Source organism: Xiphophorus hellerii, chromosome 12 (genome assembly GCF_003331165.1).
Source record: "Xiphophorus hellerii strain 12219 chromosome 12, Xiphophorus_hellerii-4.1, whole genome shotgun sequence".
Taxonomy (NCBI): Eukaryota; Metazoa; Chordata; class Actinopteri; order Cyprinodontiformes; family Poeciliidae; genus Xiphophorus; species Xiphophorus hellerii.
In genome coordinates this window covers 2567487-2584102 of record NC_045683.1, presented here as the reverse complement: position 1 = coordinate 2584102, position 16616 = coordinate 2567487, and positions in this window count along the sequence as shown.

Genomic DNA, 16616 nt, shown 5'->3' with positions numbered 1-16616 from the left:
TCTCAACAATATTAAATAATTATTTCATTAAAATAAGCTTCTGTATCTTTCTGCAAAGTTACTTATGAGTCAATTTTGTCTTATTATTTTTGTCTTGGCCTAGAAACAAGAGTAAACATTCTTGGTAAGGTTTGGTGATGACACCAATGACAGTGGTATTCCTTGCAGCATGAGATGGTGCATTGTCATGCATAAAGATGATTTTGCTACAGAAGGTACGGCTCTTTTTTTTGAACCATGAAAGAAAGTGATCAGTCAGAAAGTCCATATACTTTGCTGAGGTCATTTTCACACCTTCGGGGCTGACCAGCTCTCTCTCTCCTCATGATTTCGGCCCACAGCATGACTCCACCACCTCCTTGCTGAGGTCACAGCCATGTTGGGACGTGGTGGCCATCCACCAACAATCCACTACTGCGTCCATCTGGACCATCCAGGTTTGCACAGCAGTCATCAGTGAACAAATCTGTTTGAAAATTAATCTTCATGTACAGCTGGGCCCTCTGCGACTGTTTCTGCTTGTGAGCTCTGGTTAGGGGCCCAATAGTAGGTTGATGCACCGCAAGCCTCTGGAGGATCCTCTACCTTGAGGTTCCAGAGGCTCCAGCAGCTTCTAATAACTGTTTGCTGCTTTGTAAAGGCATTTTAACAGCTGCTCTCTTAATCTGATGAATTTGTCTAACAGGAACTTTCCTCATTCTGCCTTTATCTGTACAAACCATCTTTGTTCTGACTCAGCCACAAATCTCTTCACAGTACGATAACGCTTCAGTTTTTGTTAAATATTTAATGTTTTCATACGGCACTACACTATCTGATGATTATCGTCAGCAAAAAGATCCTTTCTCTTTCCCATATTGCTTGAAACCTGTGGCCTGCTTAATAATGTGGAACATCCTTCTGAAGTAGATTTCCTTTAATTGAGCTCAGCAGACAAACTAATCAACCAGCTCTCTGAAATTAATTACAGTGATTCAAAGAGCCCTGACACACAATACCATCTCTAAATAGCACAACAAAAAATGTAATCTTTATGACTCTTAAATCCAATTTGCATAATAATTTGGAACAAGGTGTAGTTCTTTCAAATCATCTGTCTGAACCAGAAATATTGCTGCAGGTTGGTTTTTTTTTTTGTTGTTTTTTGAATCTCCTGAAGCTCTGACAAGTGTTTGCTATTTCTCTCTTTAACTGCAACTCATGAAAGGAAACCTTCAAGCAGATTTACAGGCGGTTGTCCAGTGCCTTCCTTTATCATTCCACCTCAGTTTCTCCATGTTTGCAAAAGCTGCTTTCGGAGGACTCTCCGGAGACCGGCATCTGGTCCAGAGCAACAGCACTGAGATCTTTTTCCAAGATGGTGCGGGGGCCATGTCGGAGGCTGTGAAGAAAGGAAACGCTGTCAGAGCAAGCCTCTTTGTAGTTGCCTTTGTTGCAGGTGCCCTGCCATTCACTGTTAAAGCCTGCTGTTTAATATTACAACCTGCTGGACATCTGGTGGCTGTGGCTGAAAGAAAGCAGCAGCACGATGATGACCCTGCTTGATAATATTCTCTGACAGATAATAACAGATGTTGATTATTAACAGATGATAAAATAAAATTTCAACTAAGCCTTTTATGGTTTAACAAGTCTTGTTCTGTATCCTTTATACGAAGTAATACTTATTTCCTTATCTAATGTTTAGTTTTCATAACTAAAACAATTAAGTCTGAATTAAGTAAATTTATCTATCTATCTAGATCTAGCTAAATCGCTAGATAGATAGCTATTTTTCTAGGTAGCAATCTAGCTAGTTGGCTAGCTGGATCTAGCTAGCCAGATTTAAATCACTATCTAGCTATTTAGAATAATTTTTTCCCATGTTTGATGAGGTAATAATATATCAGTCAATTTGGATATCTATTGAGCTATCTACAGTAGCTAGCTAGCTTGCTAGATCTGGTTAGCTAGATAGATATACGTAGCTAGTTAGAGATGCAGCTATATATATTAATAGATGACTAAGAATACCGTCTTTTTGAAAGAGGCTATACAAAGAACAAAGCTGTATGATCTATATCTGCACACAGTGTGAGAGATAATTTGGAAATTAACAACTTTCTGCAGTAAAATGTTTACATTTCCGAGGTGCTTAAAATACCCAGAAACTGTACTCAAGTAAGAGTAGCACTACTTCAACATATTTTACTCAAGTAAAAGTAAAAAGTATCTGTCCAAGAAATAACTCAAGGAAAAGTAAAAATGTATTTGATAAAAGGTTTCCTCAAATACACATTTAAGAATTACATCATCAAAAGATAAATTTAAGTGGAAATTCTGGTATTTTAAGGTCGAAATGACAATAATTTATAAAAGTAACACAAAATAAAATCAGGCAAAAGTACTTATTTCAAAATTAGTTTCTTTCAATAAAAACTTATGAAACTTTAACAAAAACTGCAGGTGTGTGTCTGTTTGTTTGTTTTTCACTCGGTAGAGAATCCAGAAATTTTACTCAAGTAAGAGTAGAGATACTTCATAATAAAATTACTCCAGTAAAAGAAAAAAGTACAGCATAGCACAAATACTCTTAAAAGTTACTCGAGTAAATGTAATTGAGTAAATGTAACTAGTTACAACCTAACTCTGCTAAATTTGAATTAAAAAATGAATGAACAAAGTACTCAATGCATTTTGCTGCAACATTTTAAGGCATGTATACGAAAAAGAACGGCTTCTGGAACTTTACTGGCTATAATTGAGTTGTGTCCTCTTCTCCCAACCCGATGGAACCAGAGAAAACAGATGAAAGAGAGCAAGACTGGATAGTTTGGTCCTTTTTATCCAAATGTGTTTCCAGACCTTTCAAGTTGTAGCAGAAGTGAAGCAGAAAGCTGAAAGCCAGCATGTGTTTTAGGCTTGTCACAGTGAGTCGATGGGGGGGTGATGGAGTCAGCCCTGAATACCTGCCCATCGTCAGCGCACAGTCAGCATCTGTAAGCTGTTAGCACCACTTCATCTCAAACAGATGCACAGAAGTGGGCTTAGTGGTGTTAAGGACTTAAAAAAGAGGCAACATGTCTGTTTGTATTTGGAGAATCGGGTCTCTGAAGGGGAAAAATGCTGTCTGTCTTTTAATACGTGAGGTTTGTATTGTGATTTGGATTAATTTTTTTTTCCACAAACAAAATTCAATTATATTCCCCCTGATCTCATCTATTTCTCTTTTTTCCCAAGTTCATACCCATAAAATACAAGTGAGGTTTTGTTTCAACTTAACTTGAAGCACCATATGGTTTAGTTACACAGTGAAGCAAGTGTTGGAAACAGTTTGGTAGGTACTTTCAGAAAAATACTTGGCAAATAAAAAGGTGATCCATCATCATTCACCATTCATCTTGAGTAAAATTCAACCTGTAAAATAAGCAAATCACCACAGAGTGGCTGAAGAAATCAAACAAAGACATAGATCTTCTTAGGTCTTTTCCAAGAGATTCAGCTGTTCTAATACATCATGCAGCCATGGTAAAAGAAAATACTTTCTGTCAATTCCAGAGTTTTAACATGTAAATGTCTTGATTCTAACCTGATGTGTAGAAAACCAAGCATTATTTATTTAGAAAGGAATGTGAGAACACATGAAGCGGAGACTGACGGAGTTGCAGCTTCTTCCCTCTTGTGGCAGAAACTTAACTATAAAATAAATAAATAAGCAGCAAAGAACAAAGTAGTTTTTTTTCCTGTAGAAATGCCAACAGAAATGTGTTTACAGAATTTAACAGAAAAACACCACTATAAATTATGTAGCTGAAACTAAATCTGCATTTGTTGCTCCTATTTCTGAAAGAGCTACTGTTAGCACCGTAGCAGAGCTAGCGGCTTCAGGAAATCAGAAACGTAATAGTTTAAAATATGCATAATCTGATCCCTCAGAAGTTTCCTGTTTACGATCAGTTATTGATTTTGGTAGAGAAATAGCTAAGAATTATAACAACAGAAACATTTCCAGCTATTTTAATATAAAGTCGGAGTTAGCACTGCAGCGTAGCTAGTGGCTACAGGAAGTAGCAGTAGCAGTAGAATAAGACAGATGGAGAGAGAGAGAGACTTGTATATAAAAACTGAGTACACCTAAAGAACTTTAAATAGTTACAAAATATGTCAATCTTTAGGATTAGAAGAGCACATGCTTTCTTTCAGCCATGCTCACAAATTGAACACCATTTATAAATCTTTATGGAAATGTAAAAGAGAAACATATTTTAAATGTTCTTCAAAATTTACGTAAAACAGACATTTCAGATATTTCTTTGATTTTTTGCTGCCTTTCCCCTGCAAACCATCATTTTATTTCTTGGCTTGATATTACCAGACAATTGTCATTTATCTCTGTCCAAAGATACATTTTCAACCTAATTGTTGGTCAGATAAATCTCATGCATCTCTATGAAGCATTTTCTTTTCCTCTTATATCGGAAAAAGCATTTGAAAAAATGTTTTCAAGAAAGACCACAGCCCAACGGGTTCGTCAGAAAGCTGCTCGCCCTTTGATGCTTGTACAAAATTAACAAACAAACCAGAATGTGATATTTTGTGATTATTAAGAAGTGCTTAGTGTAAATAATCTGTTAGAACCAGTAAACTGTGAATTATCCTCCTTATTGGACTGCATAAAGGAAAAATGTGGTCCAGCAGTGACAATTGTGAATTGAAATACTTTGTTGATTACAGAAGCAAAGTGTCTTTTAACTGGGGAAGAATTCAACAAAAGATGTGTTCAGCAACATGACAGAAGTGATAGATGAAGGTATTTTGCAGTGTTTTCTCACATGGGTTTTGACCTGCGTGTAAACTCTGCTACATTTGTACCAGTGACGTAAACACAGGGCGACAGGTGAGGTAGTGCTCACCTGTCGCCCTGACAAGTTAGAATACTAACAATGAGAAATTCTGTCCACTTGATGGGTATATAAATTTATTTTCTGTGTAATTTTAAAATGTCTGTGGTCAAAATCCCTGAAATTAACCTGGTGGCGCTGGATTACTGATGCAGGAAGTTAGCACATGCTCACTGCTGGCTCTCTTTACGTCACTAAGTTTGATTACATGCTAATGTTCCAGTCTGTCTAATATATCAAGTGAATGTGTGTGACATATTTAGAGTTTCTGATGGGACATTAAAGTGCAGTGAAAATGCAGAGGGTGATAAAAAAGTACCATGCCACACTGATAGGGGGCAGTGCTGAGCTTCATGGACACAATGGAAACAGGAACTCTTTTTCGCATTGGAAAGACTGAAGACATAAAGTTGGATTAGGACAAATCCAGAATAACCTTTCCTCATAGCGTGCCCTTTGTAAAGTTACACAGTCAAAGATTGGCAGCAGTAATTTGTTATTTAGCTGCGATAAGAGAAAATAAATCGGGGTTTATTTTCCAAAGTCATATTTTCACTATATGTTTCAAACTAAATATTAAGTTTCAAGCTAAATATTAAGTTAGCAAGCTTAATATTTGGCTTGATGTTAAATATTTAGTTGTAAACTAAATATTTGGTTGGAAGCTACATTTTAAGGACAAAGCTAAATATTTATTTAATGGGCTAAATATTTAGTTTGAAAGTAAACTAGCTTACAGATAAATAATTAGCTTGAAGCTAAAAATATGCATATATTGCAAATTCATTTGCCAATAGCTAGAAGTGGAAAATATGATATAATAATAATAATAATAATAATAATAATAATAATAATAATATTAAAAATGAATCCCCATTTTTCTCTTGTAACAGGTTAAATAACGCAAATCACTGCTGCCCAAGTCAATATTTTACTCCCAGACCCATTTGGTGATTATCATGAAAAAAATCTAATTTAGTTTGTATAAAACTCTTTATAGTATAGAAAGCATAATTAAAAGCATTTAAAGCAACTTAAAAGATCAAAATTGAACTATAAACCTATAAACTTTGTATTTTGTATTTTTGTTTATCTCTCTGAACCTATTTGACTTGTCTCCGATTTTATTGAAGTCACATTTCTTCTTAACTCTACATGTTAGATTATAAAAAAGTTTATTTCAGTTTCATAATAATTTTTTTCCCACCATGATCTTCTGAAAACGTGCTAGATTTATGGTACACAGGTTTCCACTTGCTGTAATGCACACCGGTCTTAATAGCGTGTGTGTAAACAGAGGATGATGTATGTTTTGTCAGCCTTGTGCAGTTTGACAGCTTTCAAGGCTTTCAGCCATTACTCAGGTGCGGACAGACATGTTTCTGACAAACTGGATCAGATTCGTCAGCCTTCATCTTTTCACTCGAGACTCAACACTCACTTTGGCAGAACAATGCGTAAGAAAAGTATTTATATGTTGAATACGAGCCTGCGGTATTTCACCTGGCGCTGCAGAGGAAAGCTCACTGACAGCGAGTGGCAGCCGCCCTTCACTGCAATTAATATGTGACTCCTCTGCTAACAAAGCGCTTGTCAAAAAGTCCTACCTCCCAACTCTAAGGCCTTTCTCAACACAAATCCCACCCCTTCTGCACCATTACCCATCGAAAAGGCATTTCTCCTCTCTGTTTCAGAGCAGTAACTTTCTAGCCCTGGACACGAATCCTGTGACGACTTGCTCACCATCACATTGGCGTGACATTTTTGTCAGGCTCGTGTATCGTTTCGGCACTAAGCTTTCACAGAATTGTGTGTGAAGAGTCTGTGGTTGTTTCTACGCTCAAACTACGTCTCCTCCGTCTGCAGCTTTTCCATGAAACAGGGTAACTCTGCCCGGTCCACACGCAGTCGGGTTGAAAACGATGACAAACGAGATATCTGTTTCTGTAAAATCAATCAATCAAGTTATTTGTATAACACATTTCAGCAGCAAGACGGTTCAAGGTGCTTTACATAATAAAAACACAACATTAAAAAGTTATAAAGAAAACACCATACAGTCAACAACTGAACAGACATTACATTTTGATGAGTGCTATTACCAAAATCATCAATACACATCAAATACGTTGGTCAGTGTTTCATTTATTATGGTTCAAAAGCAGCTCTAAACAAGGAGTTTCAGTCTAGATCTAAAGGAACTCAGTGTTTCAGCTGTTTTGCAGTTTTCTGGAAGTTTGTCCCAGATTTGTGGTGTATAGAAGCTGAGTGCTGCTTCTCCATGTTTGGTTCTGGTTCTGGATGCAGAGCAAAACCAGAACCAGAACTGAGAAGTCTGGAAGGTTGAGCAGATCTTTAAGCCGTTCAGTAACTTATAAACCAACAGAAGTATTTTAAAGTCTATTCTCTCAGTGGAGGGACTTTAGCACTGGGAGATGAAAAGTTTTCATCAACACAAACCCGCTGAACTACACAACTGAGCGTTGTTTTAAACATCCCACACCAATAGGGGGCAGTGTAGAGCAAACATAAAACCTGTGTCTGCCAATCACAATCCTTCACAACAACCAGTAAACATGAGATTCATTTGTGTGGACAGGCAGAGAGGTTTAACTACTCCTAATTAGAATATAAAGTTAATAAATCATGAAACAATCGATTGATGAAGCCAGACGCACTGAACTGCATGTAGCCTCCATATTGGAGTGGATAGTTGGTGTCCAACAGCTGACCTCCAATCACTCTTTCTCCTTTGCAACTCAACATATTGAAGCAGTTGGGCTTATAAAAAAATAAGTGAAAAGCGTCTGAGCAAACATAAAAATCAGCAGCTTTCTGATGGCAGCCATCTTTCCTCAGACATCAGGACTGCATCATTTGTTGCAGACTGACATGCGTTTACCACTAAATCTCTGGTTTCTGAACGCAAACACAAAGAAGGACAATTCACAAATCTTCACTTTGGCTGGATGTTTCATTATCAATTGTTTTTAGTGATATTAAGCTGAGATTACAGCTTGGATGAGAGGACAAATCACATAAAAATCTGTTTGGTTTATCAGCTACGGACAAGGCCTAAGTCTGCAGACAGACATGTTGGGTTAGCACAGTAAAAATCTGGTCATGAACTTTTTTCACTAAGCATTATTGCTAAAAAAGCAAAACTTTTGGAAAAGATATACAGAGATTCCCCACAAAATAAGCCACATGTTTGACTCCTAAACAGACCTCTTAAATTTAGACTAAGTTCAATCAAAGACGTAAACTCAATACCAGCCAAAGGATGAGAGGCAGGAGCAGGCAAGTGTATTTAGAAAAACTCCAAATTAAAACTCTTTAAGCCTTCAGAGCGGTGTTGCTTCTTCCATCTTATGCAAAGAAAATAGCGAATTCAAAGCATGCGTTGCTCCACCATTCATCTCCTGACAGATCCCCACTCAACTCCGCTTCTTTTCTGAAAAGACGTGAGCTGAACGCCATCTTTGCGAGGCGTGCTGACATTAGTCACTTTGATTCTATTTTTATTTTGACTCAAATAACACGAGCTTACAGGAAGGAACATCCCTTAAAAATCCACCCGAAAACCCAAACATGCCTGAAATTGTCAGAGTGATATGTTTTCCAGAGGTTTTAAGTGTACAGCTGGGATAAGTTTGTTCAGGCAAATTGCTGTATGAGCCCATCAGTGAAATGTAGACGGGCCTGGCCCGCTGCCAGGAGCGCAGGAGGCCCAGCGCAGCCATCAGGAGGAATCCGATGTGCAGTCAAAGGAGCAAAAAGGGAATAATGATCTGACCAGAGGAAATGCTTTGATGAAAGAAAGTCAAATGTGTTAACACTGACGATAAAACTGAGCAACAAAAAGAAAAACACTTGAAATTCAGTATTTTTGGGGACGTTTCGGACAAACTGCCCTCAAAGTTCTCACAGAAACTTAGAGGTTTTTTCTGCCGAAAGCTGGAGTGGAAGTTTAGAGGGTGCTGCAGATGTTAGCGCTGCAGAAATATCCAGGACATTCCTGCCTGGAGTCTCCATGTTCTCCCTGTGCACATGTGGGTTCTCTCCAGGTACTCTGGCTTCCTCCCTCAGCCCTAAACTCAGGCATGTCACAGTTAAACCCAAAACTATTTACACCCTGTCACAATGTTATTGCAATAGACGATAGTATTGTTGTTTTTTCTGGGGCTCCACTCCAGTTACATTATTAAATTAGAAAAAAGTCTGGCTGCCTGGAATAAAAATAAGGATTTATGAGATTAGCACGCTGTGTTTTCAATTATTAGGCAAGTCTAATTTTTTGAGGATTATTTTTTATTAATCATTTAAATCAAGACTGAAAAGCCACCAGTTTAGAGTTTGAACCATAATTAATGGAACATATTTAGTCTGTATTGATGTTTTGGATGTTTGGTCTCTAATCAGTGACTGCGTGTTGCTTTTGTGACTTTTTGTTTTTGTTTCTATGATGTAAAACACTTTGAACTGCTTTGTTGCTTGAAATGTGCGATATAAATAAACTTGATTGATTGATTATCACCACCTCGGATTAGCTCTTTGCTAATCCGAAACATTATGGAATATGACAGAACTGGAAGATAATGGATTCCTGGTTGATTCTCCTCTTGGCAGCTAACATGCTGCGTCATTTTCCCCTCAATACGTTTCTGTTGACTTTTTCCAACAAAACGTTTGACGGTTCTGTGTTCACGTTCCAACATATTAGGGATTTCAAGATTGGCGCCTCCCTCTGAGAGACTTTTGGTTTTGGTTTTTGACTTGTCAGAGTCAGTTAAATCTATTTTTTGACTCATCTTGCCTAAACAAAAAGAAGCTCCCAAATTATTCTGCACATTTTAATAAAGGTGTTGACCTCCGTTGGCCACACCAGAGTTGGGTAGTAACTAGTTACACTTAGTTACTCAGGCAACTGTAATTGATTACAATTGCCTGAGTAACTTTTAAAAAAATGAATTAATTTTAGGAATATTTTTACTAAGCTGTACTTTTTGCTTTTGAGTAATTTTATTATGAAGTATTTCTACTCTAACTTGAGTAAAATTTCTGGATTTTCTACCCACTGAATGAAAAACAAGCAAAGGTTCAGCAGACACAGACACTCACCTGCAGTTTTTGTTAAAGTTTTATACGTTTTTTTATTGAAAGAAACTGATTCGGAAACATTTTATTTTGCCTGATTTTGTTTTTTTTTTTTCGCTATTTATATGAATTATTGTAATTTTGTTCCTTAAAATACCAACATTTCCACTTTATATGTTGTTCTGTCTGATGAGGAAATCTTTAAATATTAATTGATAATTTGATAAGTCACTCAGTACTTGAGTAGACTTTTTACCAAATGCTTTTTTTTTTACTTTTACTTGAGTAATTTCCTGGACGGCTACTTTTTACTTCTACTTGAGTTGAAATATGTTGAAGAAGAGCTGTTCTTACTTGAGTATGGCTTTTGGGTTCTCTGCTGCCTCTAATCAACTGATATGATTAAATTCATTAAATATTCATGTTTATCCAGCTTGGAGTTTGAAAATATACCTAAAAATGATGATGATGATGATGATGTGGTCAGAAATATGGTCTTGCTTTCTGCAAACAGAGTACTGCATTCACATAAGTAACAGTACAATAACTCTGACATCCTTTATAATAGCACAGATCCTTTATTTGATCCATTTATTTCAGACAAACCTGCAGAGTTCGGTCTGTGCCTCAACAGGTCAGAGCTGCTTTGTTGACAGATCAGATGGGATTTTCATGGCATCCAACAGGAAGTGACTGCTAAATGTGGGGATTTCTTGGCATCGTCAAGACACTGAAGAACATTTAATCACAGGAAAGAAAACAGATCAGCTTCTGTAACTTCAGTGGGGCACGACTGGCTTGTTTGGTCTATTTTTTCCCATAAATTTCCAAAGTGAAAGCAGAAGTCAGCACCTAGAAATGAGTGTGATGATACTGCTGGTTATTAGGTGTCGACCTCCGTCCCGTCTTGTAACTCTGTACTTCTATTGCTCTGCTCCTGCTAGACCAAACTTTCCTTATCGCGTTTCACAGAGATTAAATCGCCAAGTGAAAAGCTCATGGAGCGTTTTCCTTTTGAAAACTGTACAGCTGATACTTAAAAACCGCAGGTATACATTTTCAATGCTTTATTGGACCAAAATAAAAAAACAGAAAATATTGTTTGGAGATCATGAACATGTCCATGTTCGTTACATTTTTTGCATAACATCATTCTTATAGAATGAGATTTCAATCTGGAGCTCCTTTCAGAACGAGCTGTTTTAAGGCCGTTTGTCACTTTAAATCCAAATGAGCTGCAAATAATCACAACTTTTCTGTTCGCATGTAAAAATGGCTGAAAGTAGATGCACAATTATACAACTGTACATCTTGGAAAAGCAGAAGTGGAGCCTCCTGCACAGCCAACAAGAATAGAGAAAATAGTTTCTGAATTGTAAGTCAACAACACAATCCTCTGTCTTTTCCAGCAGCCATTGTACACCGGTATGATGCAGTTGTATCCTAAAGAAAAAGATTTATATAACACATAAGTTAACATATATAAAAAGACACATACAAAAACTTTACATTGCAGCCAAATGAACCGACCAGAACATTATTGGGATGGAATGTAAAACCTTTGCAAGGTAACGCAAAAGAAAAAATTCCTCTCTTGCCCCTAGTTTTTCAGTTTTTCTCAAACTTGTCGTCCCTGGGCTCCTCCTAGTGGTTTGCACGGAACTGCATACAAACGACTGTTTATTTGCCATGAGGTGAGCTCAAAGTGACGCATGAAGCTGTTTTACCAAAGGATTGTGGTTAAAACTAATGATGGATAAAAGCGAGTATTAGTGTTTCGTTCACAAGAGATTTGATTCTTCTGAACGAGTCTCAGCTGGTGAGAACTGTTCTTTGTTTTTTACGACTTTGCTTGCTTGTTGTGCTCTGCTCTCACGTCAACAGTTATTTTTATTGAATGAAAAATGATTTAATCAGCAAATGAATACAACTGATAGAAATGGGTTGATAAGTTTTACGAACAGAAGATGATTTTCTTGTTTCTGATAAAGCAACTCAGGTCTACACTGTAAAAACACCAAATTTTACCAAGTATTTTTAGTCTCATTTCTAGTACAAATATTTTTACTACACTTGAAATCAGACCAAACCAACTTATAAGTAACTTTTCAGCAAGATATCGGAGCTTATTTTAAGTCAATAATTCCTTTTTCCATAATTATAAGTAAAATATTTTGCCTAATACTAATACTTTATCATCAATATCAGGGAATAATTTACTCAAAACAATCTCCTAGATCTTCCTGATAAGTTACTTTTAAGTTAGTTTTGTCTTCATTCAAGTGTGCTAAGATATCGTCATTAGAAATTCGTCCACAAATCCTTGGTAAGATTTTATGTTTTTTCAGTGTATTCTTCTTCTTTAATTAACTTCTTTTTTAATTTCATTTGTTTGACATCCTTAGAAAGCAAATCCACATTTCAGAAACTGTAATTAACTGTAATTAGAACCCAGATTTTTCATTATTTTATCACATTTACCAAACATCACAACTCTTCTTGTTAAGATGAACAAAGAAGGCAACAATAACTGAGTTTGGAGATTAATATTTCCATTCCAGGTTGTGGCAGAAACTCGCTGCCACCGCCGTTTTTACCTCTGGGTGTTACCTTTAAAATCTTCCCAGCTAACATGACTTAAGAGGGAACAGGTGGACCTCCTTAAGCTGCAAGAAAACAGCAAAAGCATAACAAGGCCCCTGTGGTTTCCCTAAGTGTGCCCTCATTTACAATACAGACCAGCATGTATCAGGGTTATAATCATTAAACAAGCAGTTCAGCAGGAGTTCACTGTGCGCTGTGAGCCTGTGGAAGCCTGTTCTGGTCGGGATATTTTGCTTTGTCCCCTGAAACCACACGAGAGACTGACCAAATGTTATGGTTTCGCTGTTTCACAGAGCTCAGTGGGAACCATTTCCTTTCACTGGAGAGAGAAATCAAACGAGATAGAGTTGCATAATGATGGCTTATTCCTCTGCAGTTCGTCTTGCATTTAAAGCCCGGTGCTGAAAATCTCCCTTCAGTGGCAGAGTTTTAACGTGACGCATTAATGTGTTAATCCAAACAATGCAAAAAAAAAAAAGAAAAAGATTGGGAATCCAGCCTGACTGGGCGCCGTTCGCTTGCCTCGCCCCAAAATAACGATTAAGGCTTCTATCAAATATCACCTTAAGCAGCGCCGGGGCGTCACGCTGTCTTCCAACCGCCTCAGAACAACAGAGAAACCCGATCACGCTCCGCTGGGGGAGGGACCGGCCATATGTACAAACCTGCTCAAACGCCAGCTTTCTAATGCCCAATGACACAAAGACAGAGCGTTCTCATCTCAACCAACCAACCAATCAATCATTCAGTCAATCAATCAATCAATCAAGGTTATTTGTGTAGCAACAGGGCAGTTCATCATGCTCTACATCATAAAGATATGAAAACAGTTCTGAAAACCAGCAACAAACTTTACAATTTGATGAGTGTCATCATCAAAATAATACACAGCAAATACTGTACGTTGGTCAATGTTTCAGTTATTGTGCCTCAAAAGCAGCTCTAAGCAGGAGAGTTTTAGTCTAGATTTAAAGACCCCCAGTGTTTCGGCTGTTTGGCAGTTTTCTGGACGTTTGTTCCAGATTGTGGTGTTTCTCTAGAGCTTTAGTCCTCTGATCCTGGAAATGTTCTTCAGGTGATAGAAGGCCGACTTTGTAACTGTCTTTATGTGGCTCTGAAGGTTCAAACCCAGATTTCATCCTGATTTTGAGTTTCCAGCTGTAATTACTGAAGCTAGATCTCGTCCCTCTTTATGTCCAAAGGTAAAAACTTCAGTTTTTTTTCTGTTCACAGCGATAATTCTGATCATCCTAGCTGGTCGTATGTTTTAAGGCCTCAAAGCTTTGGACTTTTAACAGGAGTTAAAATGTTAAAAGGTTTTATACAACCACTGTTCTCTAAATGTGAGCATTTGCTAATGCATGCAAAAACATTTTTATACAATTTTTCAAACTGATGTCACTTTTATAGCTTGAAAATTGCAAAAGACGAGAAAAGTGGCTTTTACGTTTGGTGGGTCTTAAAAAAACTCCCGAACAAAGAAGATGGAAACCTCCTTTGAGTGCTCAAGCAACCCCCCGCTGGTGCAACAATCCCATTCAGTATGATTGGCTAATCCTGAAATATGCGCCTGTGACTAATGGTGCAATTTAGCAAGAAATCATCTCCAGTTTCAGCCGACTTTATTGACACCCTGGCATGATGCAGATGCCTTCGGCTGTAATGAATAAGCGCAGGGATACTGTTGGGTTCACCCCTCCTCCGCCTCCCCGTCTTTCAGCGCCGCTTTTGTGCAGGTGATAATGAAAAGTGCCAGAGAAGCATGTAACTGGCCCTTCTCACCTGCTTGGCACTAAGGCAAGCTGTCATGTCAACAATGATGCTAAATGGGAACACTTGAGCTGCTTCACTTCTTGTTGTTTTTCAGGGCGAGGCGCCTGGGCGAACTCTTGTTTTCTTTGCGCGTCCTCCGTCTTTGATAAACGGGAATATTGTATCTTATTTTTGAGCGAGTGCCAACCTGCTGACATTTTGCTACAGAGGGAATTAGCGGAAAGCAGCAAGAGCGGGGTTTGGTGTGCTTTACTGCACAAACACAACATCAGTCATCCTCTGAATGTGGATCTGTGAGCCATCGCCACGGTGACGGCAATCTGAAGGGTTGTTGTTTAAAGAGCGGGCAGGATAACTGGTGCAAAGTGTTCAGTAAAGAAACTCCACAGTTTCAACATTCACAGGAAATGAGTCGCTTTATTTTGAAGGGACTTAAGTCAATATTTGCATAGTTGCACCTGTGGAATGAAAAACGGCAATAATTATCATGTCAAGTTTGTTCAATACCTTCAGGTTGACTAACCTCACTGAACCATGTGAAAGCAAAATAAACAATGTAACAATAATAGCAGCTGTTCAACATTAAATTAAGCATCAAAAGCCGCATGTACGGAAAAATACCACAGTCACACAAACAATCATCTCATTAAATAAGTACCATTAAATAAATATAATGAATATTCATTATATTCATTATAATGAATATAATGAATTATTATTCATTATAAATAATGAATAAAAACATGTCATGGAGTGATCCAAAGTGTTCCTGGGGGTTAGAACAACGGTGCCATCGTAGATAAAAACAGGAGCAAGTTTCCACCAAAGAACTCAGAAATTTTGAGAATAAACTCAAAGGTTTAATTGAGATTTCTCAGCTCCGAACGTTGCAAATTTGCAAGAAACAACCTTAAATCTGAGAAATTTTCTAGAAAAAATAAGGAAATTTCTGAGCTCGAAAAGTTGAAATTTTGCAAGAGAACACTCAGAAATTTTGAGGATAATCTTCAAAGTTTTCTAGAAAAACTAGGAAATTTCCGAGCTTCAAAAGTTAAAATTTGCAAGAAAAAATTGGATATTTTGAGGTTAATCTCAGAGGTTTCTGTAGAAAAAACTCAGAAAGTTCTGAGTTTCAACTGTCAAAAATTTTCCAAAAGTGAAAAACTTTTGACTTTTCTAGAAAAGTTTTGAGATTATTCTCAAAATCTTTTTTCAAGCAAAATTTGACTTTGGAAAATAAATATTTTGTATTTATTGATTCTTACTCTTAATTAAACCACATGTTGTACATTTTCACCAATTCGTGTTTTGTCCGTCCTGTTAACTGTTAATATTTCTCATCTATTTACTGTCTTTGCAAATTAATCTGCTTAAACAAACCTCTTATTCTGCTATTTTAGCTTGTTTTATCACCGTGTCTGTTTGTTTTTGTCTCGGTCCAACTGCTTGTGTTTCACTTGGGTTTTAAAAGTGCCAAACAAAATAAAGTGGAGCTGAACTGAACTTTTTCCCCGTACGTGATTGGATCGTTTACAAAGCGTGAAAGTTGTTAAAAGGAAACGGATCAGCAGCATGGAGTCCGTCGAGTCCATGCAGATCATATTTACACTAAACACACACGGCTCTGGACCACAACAACAACTGCAGCCACCTGTTTGATGCCAAATAGTAAATTCTGACGAACAAAACGGTATCCTTCATAAAAAGCTGTTGCATAAATACAAGTCAAACTTGCACTTTGTTTATTCTCCTGTAGATACTCTAGGGTTGCTTCTTCTTCCTGCCAAAAACTGGAACACGCCATGATGTGTGTGAATCACAGCAGGCAGTAGACCTAGTTTATGTGAATGTTATTTTAATGAACAAAATAAACTAACAAAATCCAAAATCCAGGGAAAACAAGGAAATCCAAAACACAATGAAACAGGAGACACGAGGGATAACAAAGGTAACGACCGGCAACGTGGTGAGCAGGATAACAAGACGGACCGGCGAGTTGAGACTGAAAAAGAGGAGCTTAAGTATTTTGAGGTAGTAAAAGGAACAATAGCCTAGCGAGAGGAGAAGATGATTGCAGGTGTGAGTAATTGGCACAGGAGCTGGCTGAGGGGTGGGGAGAAGGTGGCGCAGGGAAACTCAGGAGATCTGCTGGGGACACAAAGGGGAGGAAACAGGGAACTGAAAAATATTACTAATACAACAGACACTAAGAGTAAAGAAAACCTGATGAACTAGGAGAGAAAGATATGAGGGAAACCAAAA